The sequence below is a fragment of the Euleptes europaea genome, chromosome 8, assembly GCF_029931775.1.
Source record: "Euleptes europaea isolate rEulEur1 chromosome 8, rEulEur1.hap1, whole genome shotgun sequence".
Taxonomy (NCBI): domain Eukaryota; kingdom Metazoa; phylum Chordata; class Lepidosauria; order Squamata; family Sphaerodactylidae; genus Euleptes; species Euleptes europaea.
The window spans coordinates 4,931,539-4,951,264 of record NC_079319.1 but is presented as its reverse complement, the minus strand read 5'-3'; the positions used below and the strand labels follow the sequence as shown (position 1 = coordinate 4,951,264).

The following is a 19,726-nucleotide window of genomic DNA, read 5'->3' as shown; positions in this document are numbered from 1 at the left end:
TAAAACCGTAATAAGGAATAGAAAAGAAGCAGGGAAAAAATAATAAATTAAGCACTTTATATTTAATCAAACATAAAACGTGTCCAAATGCAAAGCGTGCCCATCCATTCATGCCCCTCTTTTATGTGTGAGTTCCTGGAGGGAAAATAAAATAATAATTTAATATTAACGTTGCATTCCACAAAAAAAAACCTCTTCCACCAGAAGTGCTATTGATGCTTGAATGGAGGTGGGGGGGAATCATAAAGATAATTAAGCATGGTGAGAAAGGAGAGAATTGTTCAGGGCACAGAGAAGAGAACACAGAGATACAACTGGAAGCTTTAATGAAAACGTGCCCCTTATGACTATTTGAGCTGTGAAATATAAGGCAAAGAGTTTAGTGGCAAAAGCTAACAATCCATATGGGGTTTTTAAACATAATACGTATGGAATTATCTAAAGTAAGTTGGTGGATCAATGGAGCTGAATTCTGTAGAGGTTTGATCATGACACTGTATTTAATATACACCAGGGATAATAATAATAATAATTGTGAGCCATCATGTCGCAGCCAACTCATGGCGACCCCAGGACCATGGGGATTCAAACCAAGAGAGAAGCAGAGGGTTGTCTACTCAGACAAGGAGTATTGTCTGCTCAGACTGGCAGCAGCTCTCCAGGGTCTCAGGCAGGGATTTTTCACATCACCTACCGCCTGGTCCTTTTAACTGGAGATGCTGGGAATCGAACCTGGAACCATCTTCCTGCCAAGAAGAGGCTCTTCCACTGAGCCACAGCCCCAGCCCTAAAGCAGAAGACTACCCGGATGTAGCTGATTGGACAAAGTAGCAGAATATGCAACTATGGCTACGTTAACGTCTTTAGTGAATAACAGATCAACCTCCGATTTTTATGAAAAATGGGAAGTATTTCTTGAGTACACATGAAGTGCCCTTATATGGAATCAGACCCCTGGTCCATCAAAGTCAGTATTGTCTACTCAGACCGGCAGCGGCTGTCCAGGGTCTCAGGCAGGGGTCTTTCACATCACCTACTTGCCTGGTCCCTTTAACTGGTGATGCTGGGGATTCAACCTGGGACCTTCTGCATGCCAAGCAGATGCTCTACCACTAAGCCACAGCGAAGAAGAAGAAGAAGAGTTGGTTTTTATAGCCGTTTTCTCTATCTTTAAGGAGACAAAAACTGGCTTACAATCGCCTTCCCTTCCCCTCCCCACAACAGACACCCTGTGAAGTAGGTGAGGCTGAGAGAGTTCAGAGAGAACTGGGACTTGCCCAAGGTCACCCACCTGGCTTCATGTGGAGGAGTGGGGACACCAACCCGGTTCACCACATTAGCACCGGTCGCTCATGTGGAAGAGTGGGGAATCAAACCTGGTTCTCCAGGTTGGAGTCCACTGCTCCTAACCACTACATCACACTGGCTCTCTCACAACCCTGTGAGGTAGGTTTGACTGAGGGGGGGGGGGAGAGAGAGAGAGAGAGAGAGAGAGAGAGAGAGAGAGAGAGAGAGAGAGAGAGAGAGAGAGAGAGAGAGAGAATCCTAAGGTCTGCCAGTAAGGTTTATAGCTGCATGGAGATTTGAACCCAGGTCCCCCCCCCATAGTCCTAGTCTAGCACTTTAACCATTATGACTCGTAAGCCCAGATCTCTGGAGAATCCTGAGTCATGGTCTTGAGTTCCCCAAAGAAAGAAGGGGGATTTAAATCTAATACAGACAAACATTTCCTGCAAATAGAAAATGCAACGTAAGGTAGGAGGCTCCTTCTGTCCCAGCTTTTGCCTGGCATCCTCATTTTCTATTGGCAGGCAGTGCCTTTTGTACAGAGAAGCAATCCATCACACGAGCCCCGCATGGTACAGTCCTGACACAGGTTAGCTGCCTCTATGAGGACTAGTCAGCTGCACAACAAATCAGTTGGCGGAGAACAGGCGATAAGCTGCGTTCACACACACCCTGTGTTGTGTGTGGGATATAAACCGAAGATCGCAGCTTGGAGTAACTACTAATTTACCCTGTTACAGCTGATAGGCGTTGTCCCTTTTCCTACGCACAAAGTGTTCTGCTTGTTTCCCCCCCACCCAAAAAAAAAATGCTAGTGTGCTCCTGCATGCCTTTACACTGTGAACTCAGCAGAGCTCTCAGGTCTTATTAGGGATATTATTACACTGTTAGAGAATTTATATTTGTGTGATTTGGTATATACATTGTGCACATGCTGATCTATCTTTGCGTGTGCATGTGCATGAGCGAGGGAGAGAGAAAATATAATCTTTCAGCATTTCCCCAGCGAGGTAAACAAACACGGCACTTAATCTTAATAAAACGAGGAGTTTAATAATGCAGACTTTTTTCCTTTCTCCCCAGCGCCGGAGACAAACCAGATGTAAACTGCCCATTAACATTAGTTTCACATGACAAACCGTCCACCTTCCACAATGGTTCATTTCAAACGGAGCCGTTCAGTCCCGACTGCGGCTGCGGAACGGCAGAGACTTATATCTTACAGTTAGGGATTTAAATAATCACAAATTAAAAGGCAAAATTAGCTAGCGAGGAGGAGGGAAGCGCAGAGAGCTGTATCTGAGAGAAATGAGACTGGGAAGACGGACCAACGCTCACTTCTAAAGAGAGCCGCGGAGACGGATGCAAAATGGTGCTAAAAAAATATGAGAATGCAGACAGTAGAGTCTGATCGGGTGAACCGGGTTGGTTTCCCCGCTCCTCCACACGAAGCCAGCTGGGCGACCTTGGGCTAGTCACAGCTCTCTTAGAGCTCTCTTAGCCCCACCTACCTCACAGGGTGTCTGTTGTGGGGAGGGGAAGGGGAAAAGACTGTAAGCCGCTTTGAGACTCCTTAAAGGTAGAGAAAATCAGGGTATAAAAACCAACTCTTCTTATTCTTCTATCTGAAGCTAGACAGGCGGCCACCCGAGAAAGGGTCTTCTCGGTAATGGCACCGTAACTCTGGAGGTTCGTCTGTCTCTCTCTTTTATTGGAAGGACTTCTTTGTAGTTGTTTGTTTCATGTTCCCTCACTTATTCTCATTGTCCCTCCACCCCGTTTGTGCATCTCTGGGTATATGTGTTTACATGCTTTATTTAATTGTTTTAATTTTACACAGACACACATTATCCTTTCATCTCTCACTCCGAGGTTCTGCACTAGGACCCTGCCCATCTCCCTCGGGTCCTAATGCCTTACCACTGACAGCTAATTCCTGAGCCTTTTGGCGGCCGCGGACGGTGTGGCCGAGGCACCGTCACGGCACCTCCAAAGCCATTCCTCCAGATGCTGAAAGGCTTTAAAAAGCCTTTAATTTTTTTTCTGAAAATGGGGCATTTCCCCCATTGAAAACAACGAAGCTGTGCCAGGAAAAACCTGGTGCGGCAACGCTGTTGTTGGAGGGGGCATTCCCGGCCTGAAAGGAACGCCCCGGGAATGCCCTCCTCTGGGACGATGGCATGAGGATTTGGGCCAGTGGGACGCCAGCAGGAGGCCAGGCCAGCGTCCCAGGGCCAGGCTGCCACACCAGCGCAGGGAAGCTGGTGTGAGCACCCCACCGCCGACGTCCCTGCCTCTCTCGGTGGCGCAAGCAGTGAGGACGCCGGCGCAGCCACTGGCACACCTCCTCAGCTCTTTTGGCCCCAGAGCTCAGGAATGGGCTGCCCATCTCTATCCTCCATGTTTGCACTGATGTGGGCCTTTCTCTTCTGAAAGTATTTTCCTTAAAAAAATAAATAATAATAATTAAAAAGATGCTAAGGTGAAATAGTTGATTAAGGTGCCATTTGTATATAGTATGAATTAGTTTAGTTTTATGATTTTAATTATGTTTTTAAACTTTGTGTGTGTGTGTGTGTGTGTGTGATGTCAGCTGCCCTGAGCCTGGCTCCCTGGAGAATGAATGAATAAATACTAATTGCTGATAGATACAGCTTATTTGAAATGTTCTTGCTTATGCTTTATGTAAACTTTCTCTCTCCTGGTTTCTCCTCTGTCACTCTTTGCCTCAAAAGCTATTTTGCTCAGAAATGCAGAATTTCGGTGACTCAATATATATATTTTTAGACGTTTTGGGGAGCGGTGGGGAGAGAAAAAGAAATCAAATTATTCAGCAAATGCTTCCAGCTCAGCTCTTGTCCACAGCCCACAGGCTTGCTGTAACACAGAAGTGCGGATACACTAAAGGGATCACACGCCACACCGTTTCCAAAAGCATATTACAAGCATTAGCGTTCCCAAAGATAGCCCTGAAATGCATTGCATGATAAGCAGTTTCAGCTAAACGCGTTGCTAATCCTGGCATTACTGCCAGCTTCCCAGCAAGGGCTTTTATATAAGAACTACCATGCTAGGTCAGATCTGTTAATGGATTGGTCAGTGGCCTATCGATGGTGATTAGTCAAGAGAGTTAAATAGAACCTTCACCATAAGAAGCAGTATACCAGACTCTGGGAACCAAAGCTTCTGAGATTAGGCGGTTGGCAAGCCAGGAGAGGGCCTTCTCGGTCATGGCTCCAAAGCTCTGCACCTTCCTCCCCAGGGAGATTCGTCTGTCTCCTTCTGTTGCCATCTTCCACCAGCAGGTGTAGACGGCTTTTGTTTCATTTGTCGTTCCCTGAATGATCCCACCTTCCTAACCCATGTTTTTAGGTTTTCTATGTATTTTAACTGTTTTGTATGTCTTTCAACTCTTTTAGAAGTTGTTTTAATGATGAAGAAGAATTGGTTTTTATATGTCCATTTTCTCTACCTTTAAGGAGACTCAAAGCAGCTTACAATCACCTTCCCTTCCCCTCCCCACAACAGACAGGCTTCCTCGGGAGGTGGTGAGCTCTCCTTCCCTGGAGGTTTTCAAGCAGAGGCTAGATGGCCATCTGTCAGCAATGCTGATTCTGTGACTTTAGGCAGATCATGAGAGGGAGAGCATCTTGGCCATCTTCTGGGCATGGAGTAGGGTCACTGGGGGTGTGGGGGGTAGTTTGGAATTTCCTGCATTGTGCAGGGGGTTGGACTAGACTGGTGGTCCCTTCCAACTCTATGATTCTAGATAGGTGAGGCTGAGAGATTGTGACTGGCCCAAGGTCATCCAGCTGGCTTCGTGTGGAGGAGAGGGGAAACCAACCCGGTTCACCAGATTATCCTCCGCCGCTCATGTGGAGGAGTGGGGAACCAAACCTGGTTCTCCAGATCAGAGTCCACCACTCCAAACCACTGCTCTTAACCACTACACCGTAATGGCTTCCAGGGCCACAGGGCGAGGGAAGGCGGCATGTTAAAGCCCGATCTCATCAGGTCTTGGAAGCTAGGCAAGGTCGGTCCATGCGTGCAGGTACTTTTAAAGATTTTTTAAAAATTATGTTAGGTGGGCTGAATTAGTGCTCCAGAGCCGTCCACTTAATGACCCTCATTCCGGCTGCAGACCACAACCACTGAAAATCTAACAAGCCGCAGAATAACAATATTTAAAAGCAGAAGAAAAGCGCAGATGTGATAAAAAGGCACAAGATTACAGAAGCTAGAAAATGGCTCAAGACGGCATAAACGAGAAGATGGGATAAACAATGCCGCCATCTCATCTGCCTCTTCAAAGACAGACTGAATATTTCAAAACACGCAGCTTTTTTATGGGCCCCATTCCAGAATAAAACCAAGTACGAGGCTATTTTTTTTTCTTGTTCCACTGTTTTATTTTAAAGCTATCTAGCTAGCACATTTCTCTCCCCCACCAAAGAGCTCTCCCTCCAAAGAGCTCCAGAAAAAAGTCCTCCCTTCTTTCCTCACAACGTCCCTGCGAGGAAGCCTTAGCCGAGAGAGGTTAACTGGCCCGAGGTATGGCAGAACGAGAATCTGAACCCAAATCTCCCAGATTCTAATCTGACATTGAAGAGCAGGATCCGACTTTAGCACCATCTCAGAGACCAACGGGATTTTGGGGGCCAAGCTTTTGAGAGTCAAAGGTTCCTTCGTCAGACTTGTATCTGACGAAGGGAGCTTTGAGTCTGGGAAGCTTATTCCCTGCAAATCTCATTGGTCTCTAAGGTGCAACTGGTCTCGAATCTAGCTCTTCTGCTGCAGACAGATGAAGCTTCCCTTCTGAGACTAATCTGACATTGAAATCAACATGTGTAGAGGGAGGGCAGGCAAAGCATGCCAGCCATGTCCCCACCTATGTGTGGGAGTCAACTTGAGAACACGGAGTCTAAATGTGCGGGACCTGTGCACATCTCCATGATCGGGAGAGCTGCTTTTGCTAACATGCCCAAACATGGATTGGACTCAACATGCCTGTGCCCGTCTCCTGTACTGTCTCCTACTTCAACACACCTTATGACATCTGTAGAGGGTTGCTGTAACCAGAAGAAGAAGAAGAAGAAGAAGAGTTGGTTTTTGTATGCCGACTTTCTCTACCACTTAAGGAAGAATCAAACTGGATTACAATCACCTTCCCTTCCCCTCCCCACAACAGACACCCTGTGAGGTAGGTGGGGCTGAGAGAGTGTGTGAGTAGCCCAAGGTCACCCAGCTGGCTCCATGTGTAGGAGTGGGGAAAGAAATCCAGTTTACCAGATTAGCCGCCACCACTCATGTAGAGGAGCGAGGAGGAAGAAGAAGAGTTGTTTTTTTTTATATGCCGACTTTATCACTTAAGGAAGAATCAAACCGGCTTACAATCACCTTCCCTTCCCCTCCCCACAACAGACACCCTGTGAGGCAGGTGGGGCTGAGAAAGATCTAAGAGAACAGGGACTAGCCCAAGGTCACCCAGCTGGCTTCATGTGTAGGAGTGGGGAAAGAAATCCAGTTCCCCAGATTCGCCTCCGCCGCTCATGTGGAGGAGTGAGGAATCAAACCCGGTTCTCCAGATCAGACTCCACCGCTCCAAACCACCTCTCTTAACCACTACACCACGCTGGCTCACTACACCTCTCTTGACACCCAATGGCACGTGGATAGATAGCTTTTGGACTGAGCGTGGCTCTCTGACCAAATCAGGGTTTCTGTCTCCAGCATCTATCTCGATATCAGAATTTATGATTGCCTGCATTAGTCATCATAGTCTCTCTCACAGACAATAGAACCACAAAGCCTTCCGGCTTCCCATTGTGGTTTTCTATGATGTTCATATTGGATCCCCATGGACCGTTAGGAACACCAAGGGGGTTGAAGTGGGGGGGTACAGTGAGAGGAGGCACTGGCAAACGCTTCCCCCCATTGGCACCGACTGCAAATGGAATGGACGGTTCCAAACCAACTTTCTCTCTTCTATTCCTTCCATTGTATCGGGAAGCGGGACCCCCTCATCTAGCGTCCATCTGAAAGGGGGATAAACCAGCCACGCCAGTGGAAAACTGGCCAGTTTGTAACATTATCGTAAACATACATGCAAGTCCCGTACAATTCAATGTATACACGAAAACCGAGGCAGCGTTTCACCCCGCTGTATGTTATTCTCCTCGTAAATTCATTCTGGGCTGTATCCCGCAAGCTTGAGCGAGCATTCATCTCTTTTCCCTTACACACACACACACACACACACACACATCCAAACAATCCTGAGGTACGAGAGCTGGCAATAAAGGGACGGGGCTTGCGTTTATTGGCTTTGCATTAGGTTTGTTTATAAAAGACAAGGCAGATTAATCATCGGACGCCGACGCCGGCAGAAGCGGGCAACTATGCAAGAAATGTATTCATTACGGAAAGCCGAGAGTGGAGCAGGCTGGGCGGCGAGGTGGGATTGATGCGCTGCCAGCTCCGGCTCCCTCTCCTTCGACCTTCCCATGGAGAAAGTTAAGCTAGACTTTCTTTCTTTCTTGATGTGCATTGGGAATTCAAAGAGGAAGAAGCAAGGTGCAAAACTCAGGGGGAATAGGACATCATGATCAACAACGGTGAAAGCACAGCCACAGGAAGGGGCTGTGGCTCGGTGGTAGAGCATCTGTCTGGCATGCAGAAGGTCCCTGGTTCAATCCCCAGCATCGTCAGTTAAAAGGATCAGGTAGGAGGCGATGAGAAAGACCTCTGCTTGAGACCCGGTAGAGCCACTGCCCGTCTGAGTAGACAAGACTGACCTTGATGGACCCAGGATCTGCGTCAATACAAGGCAGCTTCATATGTGGGGAGGGGGCCATGACACAGTGGTAGAGCATCTGCTTGGCATGCAGAAGGCCCCAGGTTCAATCCCTGGCATTTCCACATAAAATGATCTGGTAGTCGGTGACGTGACTCTGCCTGAGACCCTGGAGAGTTGATGCCAGTCTGGGTAAACAATACTGACCATGATGGACCAAGAAGAAGAGTCTCCCCCATCCTATAATTATGCATTTGATTTTTCCTACCTAAATGCAGAACTTTACATTTATCTCTGTTGAAATGCATTTTATTAGTTTTAGCCCAGTTCTCCAGCCTGTCAAGATCATCCTGTATCCTGGCTCTGCCTTTTACCGTATCTGCTACCCCTCCCAATTTAGTATCATCTGCAAATTTAATAAGTATCTCCTCTATTCCTTCATCCAAATCATTTCTAAAGATGTTGAACAACACAGGGCCCAAAACAGATCTCTGAGGCACTCCACTAGTCACTTCTTTCCAAATGGATGAGGAACCATTAACAAGCACTCTTTGGGTGTGATCTGTCAACCCGTTACAGATCCACCTAACAGTAATAGGATCTAAATCACATTTTCCCAATTTGTCAACAAGAATATTATGAGGAACCTTATCAAAAGCCTTACTGAAATCAAGATAAACTATGTCAACTGCATTCCCCCGATCCAGCAAGATAGTAACTCTTCAGGTGGTGGCCTCTCCCTCTTTGGAGGTTTTTAAGCAGAGGCTAGATGGCCATCTGTCAGCAATGCTGATTCTGCAAACTTAGGCAGATCATGAGAGGGAGGGCAGGAAGGGTTGCGTCAAGTGGCTGGCTCTCGTGGTCCTTTCTTACATGCCCAGGGTAATGCCTGTCACCACTTTGGGGTCAGGAAGCAATTTTCCTCCAGGCTAGATTGGCCAGGGATCCTGGAGGTTTTTTTTGGGGGGGGCATCTTCTGGGCATGGAGTAGGGGTCACTGGGGATGGGGGGAGGTAGTTGTGAATTCCCTGCATTGTGCAGGGGGTACCAGATGACCCGGTGGTCCCTTCCAACTCTAGGATTCTATGATTCTATCCCAAGGGGCATGTTGAAATCCTGAGACCGTAAGCCAAATCCTGACAATCTCCGTAACAAAAATAAACCACAGAAAAACAGCTGCTGCACAGTTCCCTCCAGTCTTTGACAGGTGTCTCCAGGAGCGGCTGGCGTATCAAGTTCCTGCAACGTTCTCAGCCCAGTCCCTCAAAAATGCACCCGCCACATCAGGAATTAGCCGAAATGCAAGGAAATGAGAGACATTGAAGGAAAAACAAACATAATCATCTCCAGCTGGAGCTCAGTTAAAGCAGCCGTTCTGAGGCTCTCACCATTCACCCGCTCCCTTGCCGTCTCCTCTTTTGATGCCACCCGAGCCGCTCTCTTGAGAAGGCAATTTAAGGATCTCGGGACTGAACAAACAGGACAGAGATCTGCAGCAGTCCCACCAAATGAGGCTGACAGAGGAAGGTGGGAGGCAGGAGCGCTGGCTGGAAGAGGGGAGTGCAGCCCGTCAAGTCCGGACAATGGAGAAGGGGAACGGTCAAGAGGAGGAAGGGAAGCTGCATTCCGCCCACCGGGGTCTCCAGCGTGGGTGCCGTGGTTCCCACAGACAACTTCCCTGCTGCCCGCCAAGGGTTTTTAGAAAGTGGGTCAGGCCAAAAGGGTTTTTTGCCCAGCAAAGCTTCTGATTGACCACCGGAGATTTGATTGGCCGTGCAGATTAAAATGACATAATAAAATAACACCGTGTTGGTTTTACTTTCTCTCTCACCCCTCCAAAGCAGCCATTTTCTCCAGGAGAACAGATCTCTGTAGCCCAGAGATCGGTTGTAATTCTGGGAGATCTCCCACCTGGAGATTGGCAACCCTACAATGGATTATTTACCAAACTCCAAGACCTTTCTGCTTAGGAAGGATTTTTAGAGCACAGAGCAGCCGGACTGAGGCCTGAATCCCCCACTCCCTTAGAATGTTTGCCTGTTTATAGCGAGGGTTGCCAGGTCCCTCTTCTCTACCGGTGGAAGGTTTTTGGGGCAGAGTCTGAGAAGGGCGGGGTTTGGGGAGGGGCTTCAATGCCATAGACTCCAATTGCCTAAGCGGCCTTTTTCTCCAGATGAACTGGTCTCTATTGGCTGGAGATCAGTTGTAATAGCAAGAGATCTCCAGCCACCACCTGGAGGTTGGGAACCCTATTTATAGCATAACTTTTTCCTAATATGAGAGGCTGCATTTTTAATTACAATTCTAAGCCACCTCAACCCCAGGAGGTGGCAGGATATAAATATTTTCAATCAACCAACCAACCAACCAACCCAGGGGTCTCAAAACTGCAGCTCCAGAGCCGCATGCGGCTCTTTGGCCTGTTGAGTGCGGCTCTCTGAACTTGGAGCCCCTGCTCTTGCGCCTGCTCGCGCCTGCAGCCGGGCTGCGGAGCCGGCGCGCCTGAGAGAGAGAGCGGGCGTGCTGTCTCTCCCCCCCCCCCCGCCGTGGAGAATGGCCGGTCCCCCTTTCCCTTTCCCTCAATGGTTGGGAGGCTAAAGCCTGCCCTCCCCTCTAGCCGCGCGATTGCTGGGCGGGCGGCTCGGCAGTTCCTGGCCCCCCTGCCCGCCTATCAGCTGTTGGGCGGGGCGGGCTTTCTTTGGTAGACCTGGCCTCCGGTTGAGTCCCATTGGGAGGCCATGTCTACCCACTGGCTTTCTTGGCAATAGACCTGGACTTTGAGGAGGGGAAAAAGTCCCCCTTCAGAGGCCAGGTCTACCAATTGGCTTCTATGGGCCTCCGGAGGCCAGGTCTACTGCCAAGAAAGCCAATGGGTAGACCTGGCCTCCCAATGGGACTCAGCTGGAGGCCAGGTCTACCAATAGGCTTTTATGGCGGTACACCAGGCCTCCAGACGAGGACTCCGGACGGGGAGGGGGAAATGGCAGGGACTTACAATTTAATTTTTATCAATAAATAAGATCACTATTAAGTATGATATCAAGTTTTATTCAGTGTACCTACAGTTTAATTAAGACTTAAAACTTTAATTAAAGTTTATTAAGTTAATAAACAGTGTACCTACCTATATAAGTTTAAGAAATTTGGCTCTCGAAAGAAATCTCAATCGTTGTACTGTTGATATTTGGCTCTTTTGACTAATTAGTTTGCCGACCACTGAACCAACCAACCAATCAATCAATCGAAGAACTTGAGCAATTCTTGCAACTTGGATCTGAAATGTCACTGCTGAATATTTGATTCGCCGGATTCTCTCCTAACAATTGCTCTTTCTGCGCCTTCCCTTGACAGAATTGGCTTCAAGCTGACACAAATGATTTCATCATGACTGCATGCAACTTCATCGGTCGTTACCATTAAAAAAAAAAAGAGTTGTGTGAGAAGGAATAATACGTATAGCTTGTTGCAGACTTGTGGTTGCCGGAGTCTGAATAGAATTTTGGAGGCTATCTTGATGGGGGTCTTTGTCCAGCCTAGGAAAATCGATGGATAGATTCCTGAACAGAAGAAGCTTCTTTCTTAACACGGTCGAGGAGTTAAAAGACAAAGAGAAGCCCTAAGGAACTCTACCCCCCGATCGAATTATAAGGGCTCTGTAGTCATTCGTTTATGTTTTTCTGTAAGACAACTCGTGGATCTGGTTCCATTTCAAAGAAAAGACACGACTGAATATTTAAAACAAAAACAAAAACAGAAAGGCATTTTAAACATGCTCACTTTGGCCATGTACAAAATGCCTTAAAAAAAAAAACACTTTAGAATCATAGAATCTTAGAGTTGGAAGGGACCACTAGGGTCATCTAGTCCAACCCCCTGCACAATGCAGGAAATTCACAACTACCTCCCCTCCCACACCCCTAGTGACCCCCTACTCCATGCCCAGAAGATGTCCTTCCTCTCAGCATCTGCTTAAGGTCACAGAATCAGTCTTCCTGACAGATGGCCATCTAGCCTCTGCTTAAAAACCTCCAGGGAAGGAGCATTTACCACCTCCTGAGGAAGCCTGTTCCACTGAGGAACCGCTCTAACTGTTAGAAAGTTCTTCCTAATGTCTAGAGGAAAACTCTTCTGATTTAACTGCAATCCATTGGTTCTGGTCCGACCTTCTGGGGCAACAGAAAACAACTCAGCACCATCCTCTATATGAAGCCCTTCAAGTACTTGAAGATGGTTATACCCTGATGAGGCCCCTCTCATGACCCTCCCCAGGCTCCAGGTCCAAATCTCCAGCGTTTTCCCAACTGGGAGCTGGCAACCCTACCTAAAGGTAGTTTAGGCTGAGTGTGTGCATTTGTACCAACATCACCCAGTGAGCTTCCATGGAAGACTGGAAATTTGAACCTGGGTTCCTCTAGTGTTTCCAGCCTTCAGGTGGTGGCTGGAGATCTTCCACTATTACAACTGGTCTCCGGGCAACAGAGATCAGTTCACCTGGAGAAAATGGCTGCTTTGGAAGGTGGACTCTATGGCATTATACTCCACTGGGGCTATTCTTACAGCCCATTCCTGAGAATTGGGCCGAAACTCTTTAGGAGGCGGCGTGACCTTGCCGCCAGCGTAAGTACGTGTAATTGCGCCATTACACGTACGCTAGCCGCCGTGGCCGAGCACCGCAGGACCACGCCTCCCCCCTCCGCTTGCGCGGCCTCTCCGTGGCGCTGGCAACAGTGTGGAGAGGCCATGCTGGCGCAGGGGGGCAGGCCGGGGCGGGGGGAGGAACCACCGGTTTGGCTGCTCCCTTTCCCCTTTCGGCCACTTTCGCAGGTGCCGGGAATGGCGGTGCTGCACCTACTTTTTAGCAGGCACACCCTCGCTATTCCCTATGGCAGTGATGGTGAACCTTTTAGAGACCGAGTGCCCAAACTGCAACCCAAAACCCACTTATTTATCGCAAAGTGCCAACGCGGCAATTTAACCTGAATACTGAGGTTTTAGTTTAGAAAAAACAACACATACATTAACAACTTTTGCCTTAAAAGAAAAGCACAATAACAGAGCTTTCAATGATACAAACAACTTTTTATTGAAAGGTAAAAGTTTGCATTTGGCATGCTTTTGAACAATTAATGTTTGTTCAAAGCTGCTAAGCTGGGCGGCGGGGAGTCCAGGGAAGGCAGATGCGACGGCTGCTCAACTTACCCGCGCGTGCCCACAGAGAGGGCTTGGCGTGCCAAATCCGGCACGCGTGCCATAGGTTTGCCAACACGGCCCTATGGAATAGCCGCGAAACGGCTTTTTTTTGGTTTTACAGAATACGGGGAGCGCCTCAGCTCAGGAATGGGCTGTTAGGATTGTAGAAAGATCTGTCTTGTCTGTTCACAGCTCAAGTCTATGGATTTAAGCATCCACCAATTTGGCCATGTTGAGCATTAGAGATATTGATAAGTGGGGGACCCACAAGGATTTGTGTGTGGGGCTCTCATTTCCTCTCCCCCACTACCTATACTTTCTCTCCTCTACACCCCCATAGCCTCTCCCTTTTTCCAGCTTCCTTCTCTCCTTCCCACACACCTGCCAAAGTACCTTTATCTGCCCCCCCTTAGTTTCCAGCTTTCCCTCCTTCCCTCCCCTTGACAGCCTCTACCTGGGTTAAGGTTGCCAACCTCCAGGCACGAGCTGGAGATCTCCTGCTATTACAGCTGATCTCCAGCCGATAGAGATCAGTTCACCCGGAGAAAATGGCTGCTTTGGCTACTGGACTCTATGGCATTGAAGTCCCCTCCCTGAACCCCGCCCTCCTCAGGCCCCACCACCAAAATCTCCAGGTATTTCCCAGCTCGGAGCTGGCAACCCTAACCTGGATAAAAAAAAAATGTGGCCATTTGCACAGTACCGGACGCTGGGATGGGTCCAGTTGAGCAGGGCCCCAACCATTTCCCAAAAGGGAGAGAACCCAACATCCAAATCATCTCGAGTCCATTTCCTAGCACCCGTCTCATAAGAGGGCCAGTTCAACATGGTTTGTCACCTCAAGCAAGGAGGGATGCTCTGGGACTTGGGGAAAATATCCATGGTTTTACCTAGGCCTCCCCTTGCCACCGGTAAGTCCTCCCGCTCCCTGCTGGCTGCCAAGAGGGACCTGACAATGGTACACAGTACTGCCCCATGCAGCTGTTCAAGTGTCTCAAGTGCAGATCCTGTCTTGTTCCACAAAAGGAGGGGCTGTGGCTCAGTGGTAGAGCCTCTGCTTGGGATGCAGAAGGTCCCAGGTTCAACCCCCGGCATCTCCAGGATGCCGGGGGAACCAGGCAAGTAGGTGGTGTGAAAGACCTCTGCCTGAGACCCTGGAGAGCTGCTGGTCTGAGTAGACAATACTGACTTTGATGGACCAAGGGTCTGATTCAGTATAAGACAGATTCATGTGTTCATGAGAACCCTTGGCTTTAGCACTGCCAACTCCAGGTTAGGAAAGTCCTGGAGATTTGGGGGAAGAGCTTGGAGAGGGTGGAGTTTGGGGAGGGGAGGAATCTCAGCAAGGATGTAATGCCATAGAGGCCACCCTCCATAGCAGCCATTTCCTCCAGGGGAACTGATCTCAGGAGATCAATTGCCATTCTGGGAGATCTCCAGGAAGGTTTGCCAGCTCCAGGTTGGGAAATACCTGGAGATTTTGGGGGTGGAGCCTGTGGAGGGCGGCGTTTGGGGAGGGGAGTAGCTTCAATGGGTATAATCCCATATAGTCTACCTTCTGAAGCAGGTGAACTGATCTCCGTTTCCTGGAGATCAGTTGTAATCCCAGGAGATCTCCAGCCACCGCCTGGAGGTCGGCAATCTTATCTCCAGGTCTCACCTGGAGGTTGGCAACCCTACTTGGCTTGCTTCTTCTCCCCCCCCCCCAAACACACAATGTGTCAATAGGGTGGCAATGCACTCCAAAAAGATGAGTGCAATTTGGAACTTGAATGAAAACGGCATGTCTTCTTTGCAAACTAAGTACAAAACGACAGACAAAAGGAAAAAGAGACACTGACAACTGGAGATAAGCGGGGGGAGAACTTTCTTTTCGGGATGTGAAAATCAATTTTATTCTCAGAGTTCCCTGGCTTTTCATTTAGAAAGCAATAAAATTCTATTTGTCCCTTGTTCATTTTCTACGTAAAATGCCACGGAGCTAGTAGCTTTCAGCCACCGCGCAGAATGTAATCGGTTAGGACTGCCCCTTTAAAATATGTTAGGGATTTTTAATGAAACCAATTTATATCAGTTTGGGCTGGCGAAAGGGTTGAGGCAACTTAATTTAGTTCCATTTTCCACACATTTTGCGGCCAGACTCAGGATTTACTTCGTTCTAATTCGGCTGCGCCCTTATATGCCGGATGAAGCGTTTGCCACCTGGTTTGGTTGGTGACCTCAATTCAGCCGCCAGGTGTCTGGCTCAATTAAATGGATAATCTCTTGATACCAACATGTAGATGGGGAAGGCATTTCTTGATGTATATATTTCTAAAACAGTCTTTTAAAATCAAACATTGCAGATTAGCTTCCATCTCGATATCCTGACTTTTTTTCCAAAATATAAAAAGTTGCAGATTTTAAGGTTGATAGTCCATAGAGTCCAATTGCCAAAGCTGCCATTTTCTGCAGGTGAATGCCAGCTTGGTGTAGTGGTTAAGAGTGCCAGGTTGGAGCGGTGGACTCTGGAGAACTGGGTTTGATTCCCCACTCCTACATATGAAGCCAACTGGGTGACCTTGGGCTACACACTCTCTCAGCCCCACCTACCTCACAGGGTGTCTGTTGTGGGGAGGGGAAGGGAAGGTGATTGTAAGCTGGTTTGATTCTCCCTGAAGTGGTAGAGAAAGCTGGCATATAAAAACCAACTCTTCTTCTCTGTCGGCTGGAGATCAGTTGTAATAGCAGGAGATCTCCAGCAAGTACCTGGAGGTTGGCAACCCTACCAGAAAAAAACTTGAGGGCCTTTTAAACCAGGATAACTCTAGCTTTGATCGTCAATCTCGGTGCATGCTAGAGCTGCCAACTACAGTTTGGAAAATTCACAGAGGTTTGGGGGTGGGCCCTGGATAGCCCCAAGCTAGCCTAATCTTGTCAGATCTCAGAAGCTAAGCAGGGTCAGCCCTGGTTAGCATTTAGATGGGCTGCCTCTAAGGAACAGCAGGGCCATGACACAGAGACAGGCAATGGCAAACCACCTCCAAATAGCTCTTGCCTTGAAAGCTGTATAGCAGGGGTTTCAAACTCATTTGTTACGAGGGCCGGATATGATATAAATGTTAATTGGTCAGGCCAGGCCAGACCTCGTCAGCCCAGATCGGGACTGGGGGGCAGGGGGAGGCTGCCCCAGCTGGCACCCAGGCCAGATAAGAGCTCTCAAGGGGCTGGATTTGGGGCCTGGGCCATATGTTTGACACCCCCGCTCTACGGGGTTGTCATAAGTCAGCTGTGACTTGATAGCACACACACACACACACATAAGAACATAAGAAAAGCCATGCTGGATCAGACCAAGGCCCATCAAGTCCAGCAGTCTGCTCACACAGTGGCCAACCAGGTGCCTCTAGGAAGCCCACAAACAAGACAACTGCAGCAGCATTCTCCTGCCTGTGCTCCACAGTACCTCATACAATAGGCATGCTCCTCTGATCCTGGAGATAATAGGTATGCATCATGACTAGTATCCATTTTAACTAGTAGTAGCCATGGATAGCCCTATCGTTCATGATCATGTCCACTCCCCTCTTAAAGTCTTCCAAGTTGGCAGCCATCACCACATCCTGAGGCAGGGAGTTTCACAACACATCACATACACATACATATCACAAACACATATACACACACACACAACCAGGGGAGGGTAAGGTTTGTCAACAGTAGGGACCTCAGGGACTGGGGTTTCATAGAGTCCTGCCTCCAAAGCTTCCATTTCCTCCAGGGGAACTGATCTCTGCGGTCTGGAGAGATCTTCAGGATCCGGAGTTGGCAACCTTTGATCTATAATATCCAAAATCTACTATTTTGAAGTGGATTGTGAAATTCCACTTTGGAATTCAGAAGGAATTAAATTCCTCCTGTGTTCTACCCAAAGTTTTTCTGCTAATCCAGTCATTTTCTATACCTTTAATGATCAGGGTATGAATTCCTCATGAGAGAGGATGGATAGGGACCCTAACGCTCAGATCCGGCACAACCTGAAGCCAACACATTTCCTCCCAAGAGACTACATCAGTCAATTAAAAAAAAAAAAATCCTTTGCTGTGGGTGCACAATACATGTGGGATATTGTTAACCATCTCCTAATGCCACAATTCATGTTAATTAATGAGGGGCAATTAATTAAAATGACACCGTCATCTCGGTGACACCAATACTTTCAGGAATACAAAAGCTCCAGTGTCACCAGAAACAAATGGAGTTATTCATTCACATTTGCTTCTTGAAATTTATGCTCTATTTAGTTTCATGTGCTTCAAAGCCCCAAACGTGGGGGGAAATAAACGCAGCTTCTTGCAGGCATTCATTTAGGACCAGGTTTGATTTAGATGCTTAAAGTACTACTTTTGTAACCGAGGAGAATCTTGCACATAGCGACACCAAGGGAAGTGAAGCCTTTGATCCCCATGACCGGCTGTTTGTAACCAAGCTCCTTCTATTGCTGGACTTCGCCAAGGGGCCAAAGGACATCCCTAAGAAGGTGTGACAGGTGATTCATAAACCCAAAATGCACAGTGCTTTAGAAAGGCTTAAAAAACAACAATTAGTTGGGGGTGGGAATAACTCCCTAAATAAGACCATAAGAACCTAAGAAAGGCCAAGCTTGACCAGACCAAGGCCCGTCAAGTCCAGTAGTCTTTTCACACAGTGGCCAACCAGGTGCCTCCAGGAAGCCCACAAACAAGACAACTCTAGCAGTCTTATCCTGCCTGTGTTTCACAGCACCTAATATGATAGGCATGCTCCTCTGAGACTGGAGAGAATAGGAATGCATCATGACTAGTATCCATTTTGACTAGTAGCCATGGATAGCCCTCTCCTCCACGAACATGCCCACTCCCCTCTTCAAGCCTTCCAAGTTGGCAGCCATCACCACATCCTGGGGCAGGGAGTGCCACAATTTAACTATGTGTTGAGTGAAGAAATACTTCCTTTTGATATGATAGCTTTTTGATATGATATGTTAGCAGTCCTCTCCTGTCAGAACCTGGAGCTAAGCAGGGCCAGCCAGTATTTGGATGGGAGGCATCAAGGCAGTCCTGGCTACGCAGGGTGGAATCAATGCCACTATACCCTACTAAGGTCCCTCCCCAGGCTCCACACTCAAATCTCCAGGGATTTTCCCACCAACAGTTGACAACCCTACCTCCCTGGGTTGCCATAACTCAAAATGGCACTCAGAAGAGAATCCAATGAAAAAGAGGTGCTAGGAAGGAGGAATCAGTTAGAGGAAAAAGAGAAGCCGAAGGAAGAGGTGTGGAAGGAAAGCTGGGGTGGGGGTAAGGTTGCCAGGTCCATCTTCGCCACCAGTGGGAGGTTTTTGGGGCGGAGCCTGAGGAGGGTGGGATTTTGAGAGGGGAGGGACTTCAATGCCATAGAGTCCAATTGCCAAAGTGGCCATTTCCTCCAGGTGAACAGATCTCTATCGGCTGGCGATCAGTTGTAATGCAGGAGATCTCCAGCCACCGCCTGGAGGTTGGTAAACCAAAGTTAGCGTGCTGCAGATAATTAGCAAACAGAGAAACAGCAACAAACTGCAAACAACAAACAATACTTCTTTATGCTATAAAGCATATAAAGATACAACCAGTATCTGGTGCAATGATAAACAGTAATGGACAATGTCCAAGGTCATAAGATTGGCCACAACGAAAAGAGAAGTCCTAGAGCATAACTAAGAACGTTTCTTTCTTTTCCAAGAGGTAAGGTGATGGAACAATCCTACAGAATTCCGGTATCTTTTCTGTTTCAGCTTAAAATGACAGCATTCCTCAGGGGCCACTAAGTAAACAAGATGCAGAGTATGCAGTACATCGGCATAAACAAATGCATTAATACAAATTGTAAAAAATACACAGAGTTTACAAGGTACTTACACGCTAGCTGTAAATTACAATGCTTAAGCGTTGGCAAAGTAGCCATGTTACCGCCCCATTTAAGTATGATGCAATCACATGGGTAGGTATGACTCAGCTGTAACAGCTTAAAGTAATAGCGTACCTATATACTAAAAACCACATACAATGATGTATATGAATTGCATAGTATATAGGTACATGGCTACTTTGCCAACGCGTAAGCATTGTAATTTACAGCTAGCGTGTAAGTACCTTGTAAACTTTGTGTATTTTTTTCAATTTGTATTAATGCATTTGTATTATTATTTATGCCGATGTACTGCATACTCTTTATCTTGTTTACTTAGTGGCCCCTGAGGAAGGCTGCCATTTTAAGCCGAAACAGAAAAGATACCGGAATTCTGTAGGATTGTTCCATCACCTTACCTCTTGGAAAAGAAAGAAACGTTCCTAGTTATGCTCTAGGACTTCTCTTTTCGTTGTGGCCAATCTTATGACCTTGGACATTGTCCATTACTGTTTATCATTGAACCAGATACTGGTTGTATCTTTATATGCT

At 47.6% G+C, this 19,726-nt stretch overlaps 1 protein-coding gene and 1 non-coding gene across 2 annotated transcripts in view; one reads left to right on the top strand and one right to left on the bottom strand.

Moving 5' to 3' along the window:
• Window positions 1–19,726, bottom strand: part of TSNARE1 (t-SNARE domain containing 1) — a 245,453-nt gene that overhangs the window by 20,222 nt on the left and 205,505 nt on the right. The gene's annotated exons all lie outside the window — the stretch shown is intronic.
• On the top strand, window positions 14,299–14,370 carry TRNAP-GGG (transfer RNA proline (anticodon GGG)). Its single transcript has one exon. It is a non-coding gene; the product is annotated as a tRNA-Pro (tRNA).